A 10,919-nucleotide genomic window follows, 5' to 3' on the forward strand; every position below is an offset into this window, starting at 1 on the left:
AGCATGCCGGGAGGTGGGAGATTGGAAGACCTTTGGGGAATCTGGACAGCTCTGAAAGAATTAATGCCTACTGGCAGAGTTTTCCAATGCAGCAGCCAGCTACATTCCCTGCAGCGAATCCCAAAATTCCTCATGCCCCATCAACAAACTCAGAGCTTCCAATAGTCTTCTTAACATCCCACTCTGAAATATGAACAGACAACTAAGCATCATCAGACATTTAAGAAAAGTTCTAAAATAGGTGCAAAAATCCAAAAAAATTTTTTAAATAGTAAAAAAAAGAACTTGGAGGAAACAAAGTCTATGTAAGAAGAAAATTCAAAAATATTTCTTTATCAGAAAGAGGATTTTACTCCACTAACCAAAAACAAGATGCTTTTTCAAAAAGGAATATTCAGAGAATTAAAAAAAACTCTTGGAAATTAAAAACATGAGAGCAAAAATGAGAAATTAAGCAGAAGCAATGAAAAATAAAATTGAAGCATTTTCTCAGAAAGTGAAACAGAAAGAAAGAGAGATGCATTATAAGAGAGAAATGATAAGAAATTTGAAGTGCCAATTTAGGAGGTCTAACACCCAAAGAGTAAGTCAGAGAGGAAGAGAGAAAAGGGAAGAAATTGTCAATAAAAGAATATAATTTCTTACAACCAAATGACATGAATTTCCATTTGAAAGGGCCCGAGAAGTGCCCAGGATAATGTCATAAAATTTTGGAATACCAAAGACAAACAATGAAGCAGAGATCAAAATGGCACCAGAAACTAATGTCACAATGTTTTAAGCTTTTGAAAGGAGCCTTATCGTCAAGGTAGAGCACTACATCCAATCAAATGATCACTCTGACAAGGTAAAGGTAGTTTTTTCAAAGGTAGCTGTACTACCGTTAATTTACATGACAAAAACCTTAGAAACTATAATTACCTGAGGAAGCAATTTGAGTATATTCTCCATCAAAACAATGAAATAAACCAAAAGAGAAAACAAAATGGCACAGGAAACGGAATTCAAGAGGTTGATTGATAGGGAAGCAAGACTCAAGCAAGATCAATGAGGCACCAAGCACAGAACACAGCCAGTCGGGTCAGGCTGAACCACATGAGAAAGAAGATGAAATTGATAAAATACCTGGCTGCATCCAAATGTATGGAGAAGAAAATGGAGACATTAACACAGAGCTTGGGGTTGAATTAATGACCAGTACCAGATTAGTACACAAACTAAGCAAATAAGCAATCAAGACAATTCATTACTCTAGAGGAAGCAGAAGATTTTTCAGGAAAGTTAAAATGATTACAGTTTATTCCATGGCTCAGTTTGGAATACCATTTCAAAGGTCATATTAAAGTAAACTCTAAATATTGATCTTACCAAAATTATTATATAGGCAAATATTTTTGGAAGTTGGAGTAGGAGGACCAAATAGGTGGATGTTTGGGGTGGGGGTGAGGCAGGAAGGGTGGAAGAGGAATATAAATTGATGTTATCTAAAACTAAAAAAATCCAGAAATAACCATCCAGCAGGGTCGTTTAAAGTGTTTCTTTCTGAGAAAGGGGGCTCAGAGGAGAGAGAAGGAGCAAGGGGTGTCTGCCTTCAGTAGCAAGCCTTTTAAAATATTTGTTTTTAATTTAAAAAAACTGAATAAAACAGCAATAAATAAATAATAAAAGCAAAAGGTAATGATAGGACAAGATATCCTTGGCAGAGGAAATGGCATGGCATTGTATCAGCAGCACAGAATGTTGTGCTAACGTAAGGCTTAGAGGAGAAGAGGCAAAGAGAGGCAAAGAGACGCAAAGAGGAGAAGACAAAAGGAGATGAGTCTGGGAGTCCTTTCCTTATCTATGTTGTGCAAAGCTCCAGGAGAATGTTGCTCTGATCCCAACAATGAGAAAAAGCAGGATAGTCTACAAAATCCTAACTTGTCTTGAACCCGACAGAGAGCCGCAGTTTCAAGGCAACCAAAGGAGCTGAATTCCAAAGAGTGGCAAACCCCTCCAAGGATATTGGGACATAGTAACTCTTTCACCATTGGAGGAACATGGGTCAAAAAAGAGGCTGTGATAGAAGTGGGTAAGAAATCAGCTAAGGGGAGCCCAGCTGGCTCAGTCAATAGAGCATCCAACTTTTGATCTCAGGGTCATGACTTTAAGCCCCATGCTGGGAGTGGAGCTTACTTAAGAAGAAGAAAAAGGAGGAGGGGGGGAAAAGGGGGAGGGGAAGGAGAAGGAGGAGGAGGAGGAGGAGGAGGAGGAGGAGGAGGAGGAGGAGGATAGAAATCAGCTAAAAAGTGAACAAATTCCTTAAGGCCACATGTGGCTAGTCCATCAGTTTAGAACTGGGAGCCCTAGACACACAGAAAATTTGCAGTCATCCCAAGACTTTTCCATGAACCTCCACATGGCACTCACAAGAAAGACTGAAGGTGGCAGGGCAGGGGAACTGAGAGAGCTCTTCTCATTGACACAGGTGTGTGGCAGGTGAATGCTGCCTTTAGCGGCCAGTCACAAAACATCATCTGCTTCCCCAGACGTTCTTCTCACAAGAAGCAAAAACCTTAAGCCTAAAACTGAAGTTGAACCAATAGGACCATGAGAACCTCTCTATCCCTTCCTAATAAATTCAGTACCGAGTAATCAACAGTAACAGTTTACCAATGGAGAAGAGGAGTGAATGTGGAGAGAGAATCCACATTTGCTTAGATGTGCAAAGATAGCTGAAGGCTGAAAGTGGAATGAGAACACTGAGGAAAACCCTCTGGCAGCCCAACCCTGAAGGAATAGGGAGCCGTGGTACACTGAGGGTAACAAACAGCAAGGAAACTGAAATCTTGCTCAACTAGATTGACTCATTCCCACCCCCCCCACACACACACCCTAACAAATGAACTAGTGTTTCTATTTCCAGATGTAAATACTGCTTACCCAAGTCTCTACTGTTCTATAAATGATGTCCATCATTCAATAACAAATTACAAGACACATAGAAAAGCAAAGAAAACACAACCCATGGTCAAGAGACAAAGTAATAAATAGAATCAGATTCAGAGATGATCCAGATGTTATAACAGGAACAGGGACTTGAAAATAACTGTGATGTAAATGTTAAAGGATCTAATAAAAAAAAGATGGACCAGTGCATGAACTTAATGTAAGAAGAGAGACAGAAACTATTTTAAATGTTTGTTTGTTTGTTTGTTTGTTTGTTTGTTTGTTTGTTTGTTGAGAGAGAGAGACAGAGTGTGAGCAAGGGAGGAGCAGAGAGAGAGGGAGACACAGAATCTGAAGCGGGCTCCAGGCTCCGAGCCATCAGCACAGAGCCCGATGCGGGGCTCGAACTCACAAGCTGTGAGATCATGACCTGAGCAGAAGTCGGACACTTAACGGACTGAGCCACCCAGGCGCCCCTATTTTTAAAAAGTCAAATAGAAATGCCAGAAATGGAAAGCATAATATCAGATACGAAGAATTTTTTTGATGGGCTATTGGATACAGCAGAGGGAGAAAAATCATTAAACCTGAATTTATATTTTTAAAAATGATGTGGGTATATAACGTACTGCATGGTGACTATAGTTAATAACGTGCTGTATATCTGAAAGTTGCTAAGACAGATCTTAAAAATTCTCATCATAACAAAAAAATGTAACTATGTGCGGTAATGGAGCTAACTAAATTTATTGCAGTGATCACTTCATTATATATACAAACAACAAAATCATTACATTGTACCTTTGAAGTTAATATAATGTTAAATGTCAGTTATGTATCAATGAAAAAAGAAAAACCAACAAAAATATAAGATAAACATTGTACTTAAAAAAATAGTTAATGGAAAAAATGGGCAATTTGATTAGACATTATCCCAAAGAAGATACCTAAAAAGCCAATGATCCTATGAAAACATACTCAACATCGTTAGTCATTAGGGAAAAGCAAATCAAAACCCCAATAAGATACCAATGCACAGCCATGGGGATGGCTAGAACGAAAAAGACATTAACAAGTATTGGCAGAATGTAGAGAAATTAGAACCCTCATCATTGATGGTGAGAATGTAAAATGGTACAGCCAGTTTGGTAAACAGTTGGAAGTTTCTCAAAAAGTCGAACGTAGACTCAGCAATTCTACTCCTATTCTAGGTATATACCCAAGAGAGCCAAGAGAGTTGAAAACAAGTGTTCAGACAAATATTTATAGCAGCATTATTCAGAATATTCAAAAGATGGAAACAACCCAAATGTCCATCAATGAACAGAAGGACAAACACAATATGGTATATCCATGCAATGGAGTTATTATTCACCTATAATATAGAAATGAAGTCCCAATGCATGCTACAACACGGATGAACCTTGATGACATCGTGTTAAGTAAAAGAAGCCACTCACAGGGACCACATATTGTATCCATGCATTTATGTGAAATGTCCAGAATGGGTAAATCCATAGAGACAGAAAGTAGATGAGTGTTTGCCAAAAGCTGGGAAAAGGAAAGAAGGGAGTAACTGCTGGAGGGTTCATGGTTTCTTGTCGGGTTGATGAAAATGTTCTGAAATTAGATAGGGGTGATGGTTGTACAACCTTGTGAATGTACGAAAAAGCACTGAACTGTATACTTTAAACAGATGAATTTTATGGTGTGTGAATTATATTTCAATTAAGAAATTGACAGGAGGAAGAGGTTGATAAAGGCAGTATAGGCAACACTGTCTCCATAAACTTGAAGGATGTTACGATACTGATACTGAAGGATGGGAGCTGCAGATATACAGCTAAGTGAGTATGCAGATAGTCCAGAAGGTTAGAGGCTTGTCAAGACACTACAGAGGCCAAATTGGTTGTGGGGCCTGAGGGGAAGGTAGGAACCAAGGGTAATTGACAGATGCCTTTGGAATTTGGACACAATACCTGGGGAACACTGGTTAGGAACTGGGACCGATTTGAGGACTTGGTGAGGTCCATTTCAAATATGTTGAACTCAATGCATGGGCAGGACATCTGGGCGAAATGGTTACCAGGCAGTTAGATACTGAGAATTCCAGAAAGTGGTCAGAGGTACAGATGGGTTCTGGGGAAGAAAAACATAAAGATAGCAGCTGAAGTTGCAGAAGTGGATAATCTCACTTACAGAGACAATGAGGAAAGGAGGAAAGAAGGCCAAGGGCAGAAGTTTGAGAAATGTCTGCTTCTGCGGAAAAAGCATCAGAAAAGCCACAGGATGGGAGAGCTCCGTGGACAAAAAGGGGTGCCGACGGTGTAATGTGTTGCCACAGAAATCATACCTACTAACAGGCTATTGGAAATTATGAGATCTGCAGCAATTCAGAAGGAATAGTTCTTTGCAAGGAGTACGAGGAGGAGCCGGAGTCCTCTCTGTGATCAAAGACTGAGAAAGCTTAGTGCTGGGACAACACAATACTATTCACTGCCCTTGACTTCCCATAAGAACAAAGCCAGAGTCTCACAGTATATGACACTCCACTGCGGAATAGAGCACCGTGCATGAATATTCCAGCCCGAGAGCCAGAGTGAGACCAAAAGGCTCTCTCAAATTCCATAAATTGACGTGGCATGTCCGTGTTAAAACAAGCAGGGCACCACCCCGTCCAACCTTCTCAATTTTTAGACGAAGAAATTTTAAATTCTCCACATGGGGCTAAATTAATTTTCCCAAGGAAATTCTCCCAGTGGAAGAGCCAGTTCCGTACCTAAGGATCCCTGCCTCCTTTACTGCCACTGTCTCTCCACCAAAAATATCACTCACCTTTGCAAAACAACCTCCAATGCTCTTTAAGAAGTGAGAGAGAGGAAGCAATCGAAACACAATGTCCCGAAAAATCTGCTCCTTAGCCTCTCCTGTTGGAAATCTGCTCGGCCTTTTTTTGTAGTGGTCTCCCAGCTGTGAGAGCGGACACTTGTTCACTTGTCATTGATTAGGTAAATCTAGTAGAAGATTCCCTTCCTTTCTTTCTCACAGTGATTCTTGTTGCAGTGTGTCAACTGGGATGCCAGTGAGTGACAGCGTTTGTCCAACAATGACAACAGTTGCCCTTAACATCAGCCATATAGAAGAAGCTTACTAAATATTATTTGATGACGATGATGATGATGACAATGCAGCCATCCACAGCCTTTATCCCCTTGTCACTTTTTCCTCGCTGCCCATAATCACAAAGAAGAATCACACACACACACACACACACACACACACACACACACACACACGCATGTGTATTTTTAGCTTCCTATCTCAAAGCATTTGGCAAGCTGAAAATTCATGCACCAGACACCTGCAAGGACCATCTTGCAGCTCACAAAAATGCAGCCTGCTCCAAGACAGCATCTGTTCTGCAGCGCAGGGCAATGGCACAGAAGAGCCCGGGGCAGGACCTGAAGACAAATGACACGGCAAGTGAAGCAGCAGGTGGGATTCCAAGTAGCCGGAACAGAAGGAGCAGATGGTAGAAACAGAGCAGCCAAAAAGGGCTTCTTTACCCAAAGTGCTGTGGATTCCTTCATGACCCCAAACGCCTGAAACCCGAAACAGATGATTGCTGGATCTAGAAAACAAGAATGGGGGGGTGGGGGGGAAGATATTTTAAAGAAACACATTATAGCCCTTCCATACCTGAAGCCATCTGTGTCTAGAGGGCTGGGCGGCTGGGACGCAGGCAACATGCATGAAGACACAGTTTCCATATTTATAATTAGACTTGCAACTTCAAGGTTGTGACCAAAGCTGGCTACAGGTGGCCACCAAATGCTTGCTGGTTTTGCAGCTGTTCAGAGAACGTGCCTTTACTGGATTTCACTGGTCCACTGTGGTGGTAAGAGTATGAAGGTTCTGATTTGCCCAAGCAAATCAGAATTTAGGTCAGAAGGGCATTTTAGATCTTTTGCCTGATTCTCATGGGCCTGGGACCTAGAGACAAGTACGAACAAAAGAGGGTCTTTTTAAAACCAGACACAAACACAAACGCTGCCTCTACTCTTCTCTCTTCCCCTCCTTCTCCTCCTTCCTCCTCTTTTTCTTTCTTTCCTTCCTTCCTCAAAGATGTTTTTATTGGGGCGCCTGGGTGGCGCAGTCGGTTAAGCGTCCAACTTCAGCCAGGTCGCGATCTCGCGGTCCGGGAGTTCGAGCCCCGCGTCAGGCTCTGGGCTGATGGCTCGGAGCCTGGAGCCTGTTTCCGATTCTGTGTCTCCCTCTCTCTCTGCCCCTCCCCCGTTCATGCTCTGTCTCTCTCTGTCCCAAAAAAAATAAATAAACGTTGAAAAAAAAAATTAAAAAAAAGATGTTTTTATTACAGTTTCTCTTTGACTTCTACACAATTGGATAAACGCATTTCTTCTGAAACACCAGAGTGAATGCTAAAAATATCAGATAATTTGTGTTCCCATTTAGATTTTTTTTTTTTGTAGTGTTGCATTGAAAGCATTGGAACAATAAAGGAAATAACTTGTTCATAATCACATCATTCTATCGGCCATGTATTTTTTTCCTTGTTTCCTCCCGGTCTTTGTTCACAGACTTGGAACATACATCGCATAGAAAGGACCATGTTGTACTTACGATCTCTCTTTTCTGTATTTTTCCCTGAATTCCGAACCTTCAATTCTTTTTCTTGCTGTATCTGCCCTTCTGTGCCACGCACGCCACAGCAGAAAACTAGCAGAAGCAGGGGACCCAGTGTGCTTGGTTCACTGTTTCAGGGTCTGGCATATTGCAGGCATTCAATAAATATTTTTCTTGAATAAACCTAAATTTTACAATTATACTTTTTAACAGCTGCCTGGATACCACTGAGTAGATCATATGGTTATTTCCTGCCTTTGAGTGTTTGCTTCCAACTTTTCTCTAACATATGTAGAAAAACTAGATGTATAACAAAATAGGTATCCACTTTCCACCCCTCCAGCCTTTTTTTTAGCTTTTTCCTTAATATGATGTTTCAAGAGGGCTGTCTATGGTTTAAATGGTCTTAACATTCTTATACCTCTTGACATGTATTTCCAAATTACTCTTCCAGGGAAGACAGTCCCCTGCCTGTCCTGAGCACGCATCATTGGAGAAGCTTCTGGCTGATTCCTAGGGGCGGAGCTAGGAGCACCTGTGGGATCTCATGGCCTCGGGTCCTCGGCTTCAGAGTAACCGGATGCTTTTCTTGTCCTCTGTGCATGTTCCCAAGTGCTTCCTGAAAGCCATCACCTCTATCTTTCTTGGTTTAAACCACTAAGAGGAGGCTAGGCGCTGATGCTGATGCTGACAGCAAGTTGGACTGCAGGGACGCTTTTTGGAGCTCTTGCCTACCACGTGGGCTGAACACAGCCTTCACACATCTGCTCCTCTGTTGCGGGACCTCATCCTCTGCTCTGGCATCGCTTACTTTGCACAAGATGTGTCTGTGTAAAAATGCTGTTTCCCCACCCACTCCTTCTCCGCAACTGCCTGTCCCCAAACCAGCACCCATCACGCGACATCTGCTGGGCACACGTGGGGCATCATCGGCTCCAAGAGGAAATTCATAGGGAACTCACAGTCCAGCCACATCCGTGGGTTGTCAGTTACCCTGCCACGTCCCCATGGAGAAGATAGTGGAAGACGCTGGACGCCAGTGTCGGAAACCCTTGTTCTATTTCCAGAAGCTGCAAGATCATGGATGAATCACTCACCACCTACGATCCTCAGTCCCCCTCTCTGTGAAAGACAAAGAAGAACGGCTCTCCTATCCCTCCCGCTCATGGTGAGAATCAGTGAAACAATGTACGCTAACACTTTGCAAACTGAGAAGTGTCAGTGGACGTACAGCGTTGTTGTCACCCCTGCGGTACCAACTCTGAAGTACACAAGAGACCGATAGGGGGACAGGCACCCTTGTTTACCTTCTTGACTGCCACGTCCTCCTCCATCCTGCCTCCCTGAACCCCAGTTGTGTTCAGGTAGAGGGTGGCTCTGTGCTCGGCACAAGGGGATCATGACTGAACCACAGGAATCGTGGAAATCCTATCCCCTCTTTGCTACTTTGAAGTAAGCATGTGATCTGGTTCAGAATCATGACACCTGCAGGAACACAGTGCAGTGAGGGGTTGTGGGAAAGACAGCCCTCCCTGACATGAGGAGGAAGCCATGTGAGGAGGAGCCCTCCTCCTTTCTGCTTGATGTCGCCACTCGAGGCAACGGTGCTGGGCATTACCGCTGCCCTCTGGCACCCGGCAAGGGAAAGCCAAGAGCAACTCGGGTGCTGATCCAAGGTCCTGACTTGGTTGAACCAGTGCATCAACACCATCTCGAAATGCCCATGTCCAGATTCCTTGTTTTGTGCGATTTGCTACCAACAACAGTTACTCTGTCTCTCTCTCTTTTTTAATGTTTATTTACTTTTGAGAGAGAGAGAGACACAGAATCCGAAGCAGGCTCCAGGCTCTGAACTGTCAGCACAGAGCCCGACGCGGGGCTCAAACCCACCAACCATGAGATCATGACCTGAGCTGAAGTGGGATGCTTAACCGACTGAGCCACCCAGGCACCCCAAAGCACCAGTTATTATTCTCTTCAAGGTACAAAGCCGAGATGCATGGGGTGGTGCAGGGGGTTCAGCACACTTCGGCTGGCATGTTCTATTCCTCGTCCTCTGCCTCCACCACTTTGCTTTGTTGTGGTTCACTCTTCAAATTACAATAATTAGTACACGTCGGAGGCAAAAGCAAAATCATATAAATTTGGGAGTGGAAACAGAATGAAAATATGACAAATATGTGATGAGGAGAACCGTGGGCACGGGGGCAATGGGCCAGCAGGTCTACCGACCTGCAGACATGGGGAGGCTAGGACACAGAACTGGGCCCGGTGGGGGTAAATGAGGGGATCCTGGGGCTCAAAGAGACCCTCTGAGGAGGAGAAAGGCTTCCCTCTGGAATACTGTCACCTACCCCTCGGCTGTCCCCAAGTGCAGCTCTTATTCCCACGAGTAGGCTGGACATTGTCTTTGTTATCACACAAGTTATCAACGAGCTTTTTGTTTTGTTTAGTTTTGCTCCTTAAGTGCATGGCCCTGTACCAAGTGTCTTCCTTGGCTCCTGATGCATAATCATCACTGGTCCTTACATAACCCCTCTTGCTTTCAGATTTATTTTTATTATATAACAAACTGCCAAGCCAACCTCACCAAAGACTTAAAAATTTCCCAATGACACGCACGCACCCATATGCTCATCTACTATCCCACTTCCCCGCTTGCTTCCTGCAGCAAGTTAACACCTTGGGTTTTGTATTTATCATTCTTAGCCTTTTTCCTTTTTTGTGTTTTACCCCATCTATATGTCTGTCCACCAATACATTGTTTGATTTTGCTTGCTACTTAACAAGTGTAGTTAAAATTCATCCAAGTTGTCTCACGTGGCTGGAGCTAATCTATTTTTCACTGTGTTGTGATAGTCCGTTGTGTGCATATATACCACAATTTATTCTCTTGTTGAAGGACATCGGTTGTTTGCATTGTTTTATTGTATAGAACAAGACTCCCATGAACAGTCTCGCATGTGCGTCTTAATGCACAAGCGCTAAAAGGTCTGGTGGATATTTACCTACAGTGGAATTGCCAATGTGCAAATATTGAAATGGACATGATAATGCCAAATTATTTTACAAAGCAGTCGCTACTTTCTTTTCCCACTGGCATTATATGCGAGATCCCAATGACCATGTTATCACTAATACTTAGCATTGTCAGACTTCTTAACTTTTATAATCACATGGGTATCAAATAGGGTTCTACTTGTGCACAGGCTTTGCAATCCCCTGGGGGCTTAGCATCTTTTTATGTGTCTATTGGCCACATGTGGTTCTTCTTAGATAAAATACATTATTATGGTTTTTGCCCAGTTTTCTATATTGGTTTGCTTTCTTTTTCCTACTGAGATGTA

Source organism: Puma concolor, chromosome D2 (assembly GCF_028749965.1).
Source record: "Puma concolor isolate L17-30 chromosome D2, mPumCon1.1.hap2, whole genome shotgun sequence".
Lineage (NCBI taxonomy): Eukaryota > Metazoa > Chordata > Mammalia > Carnivora > Felidae > Puma > Puma concolor.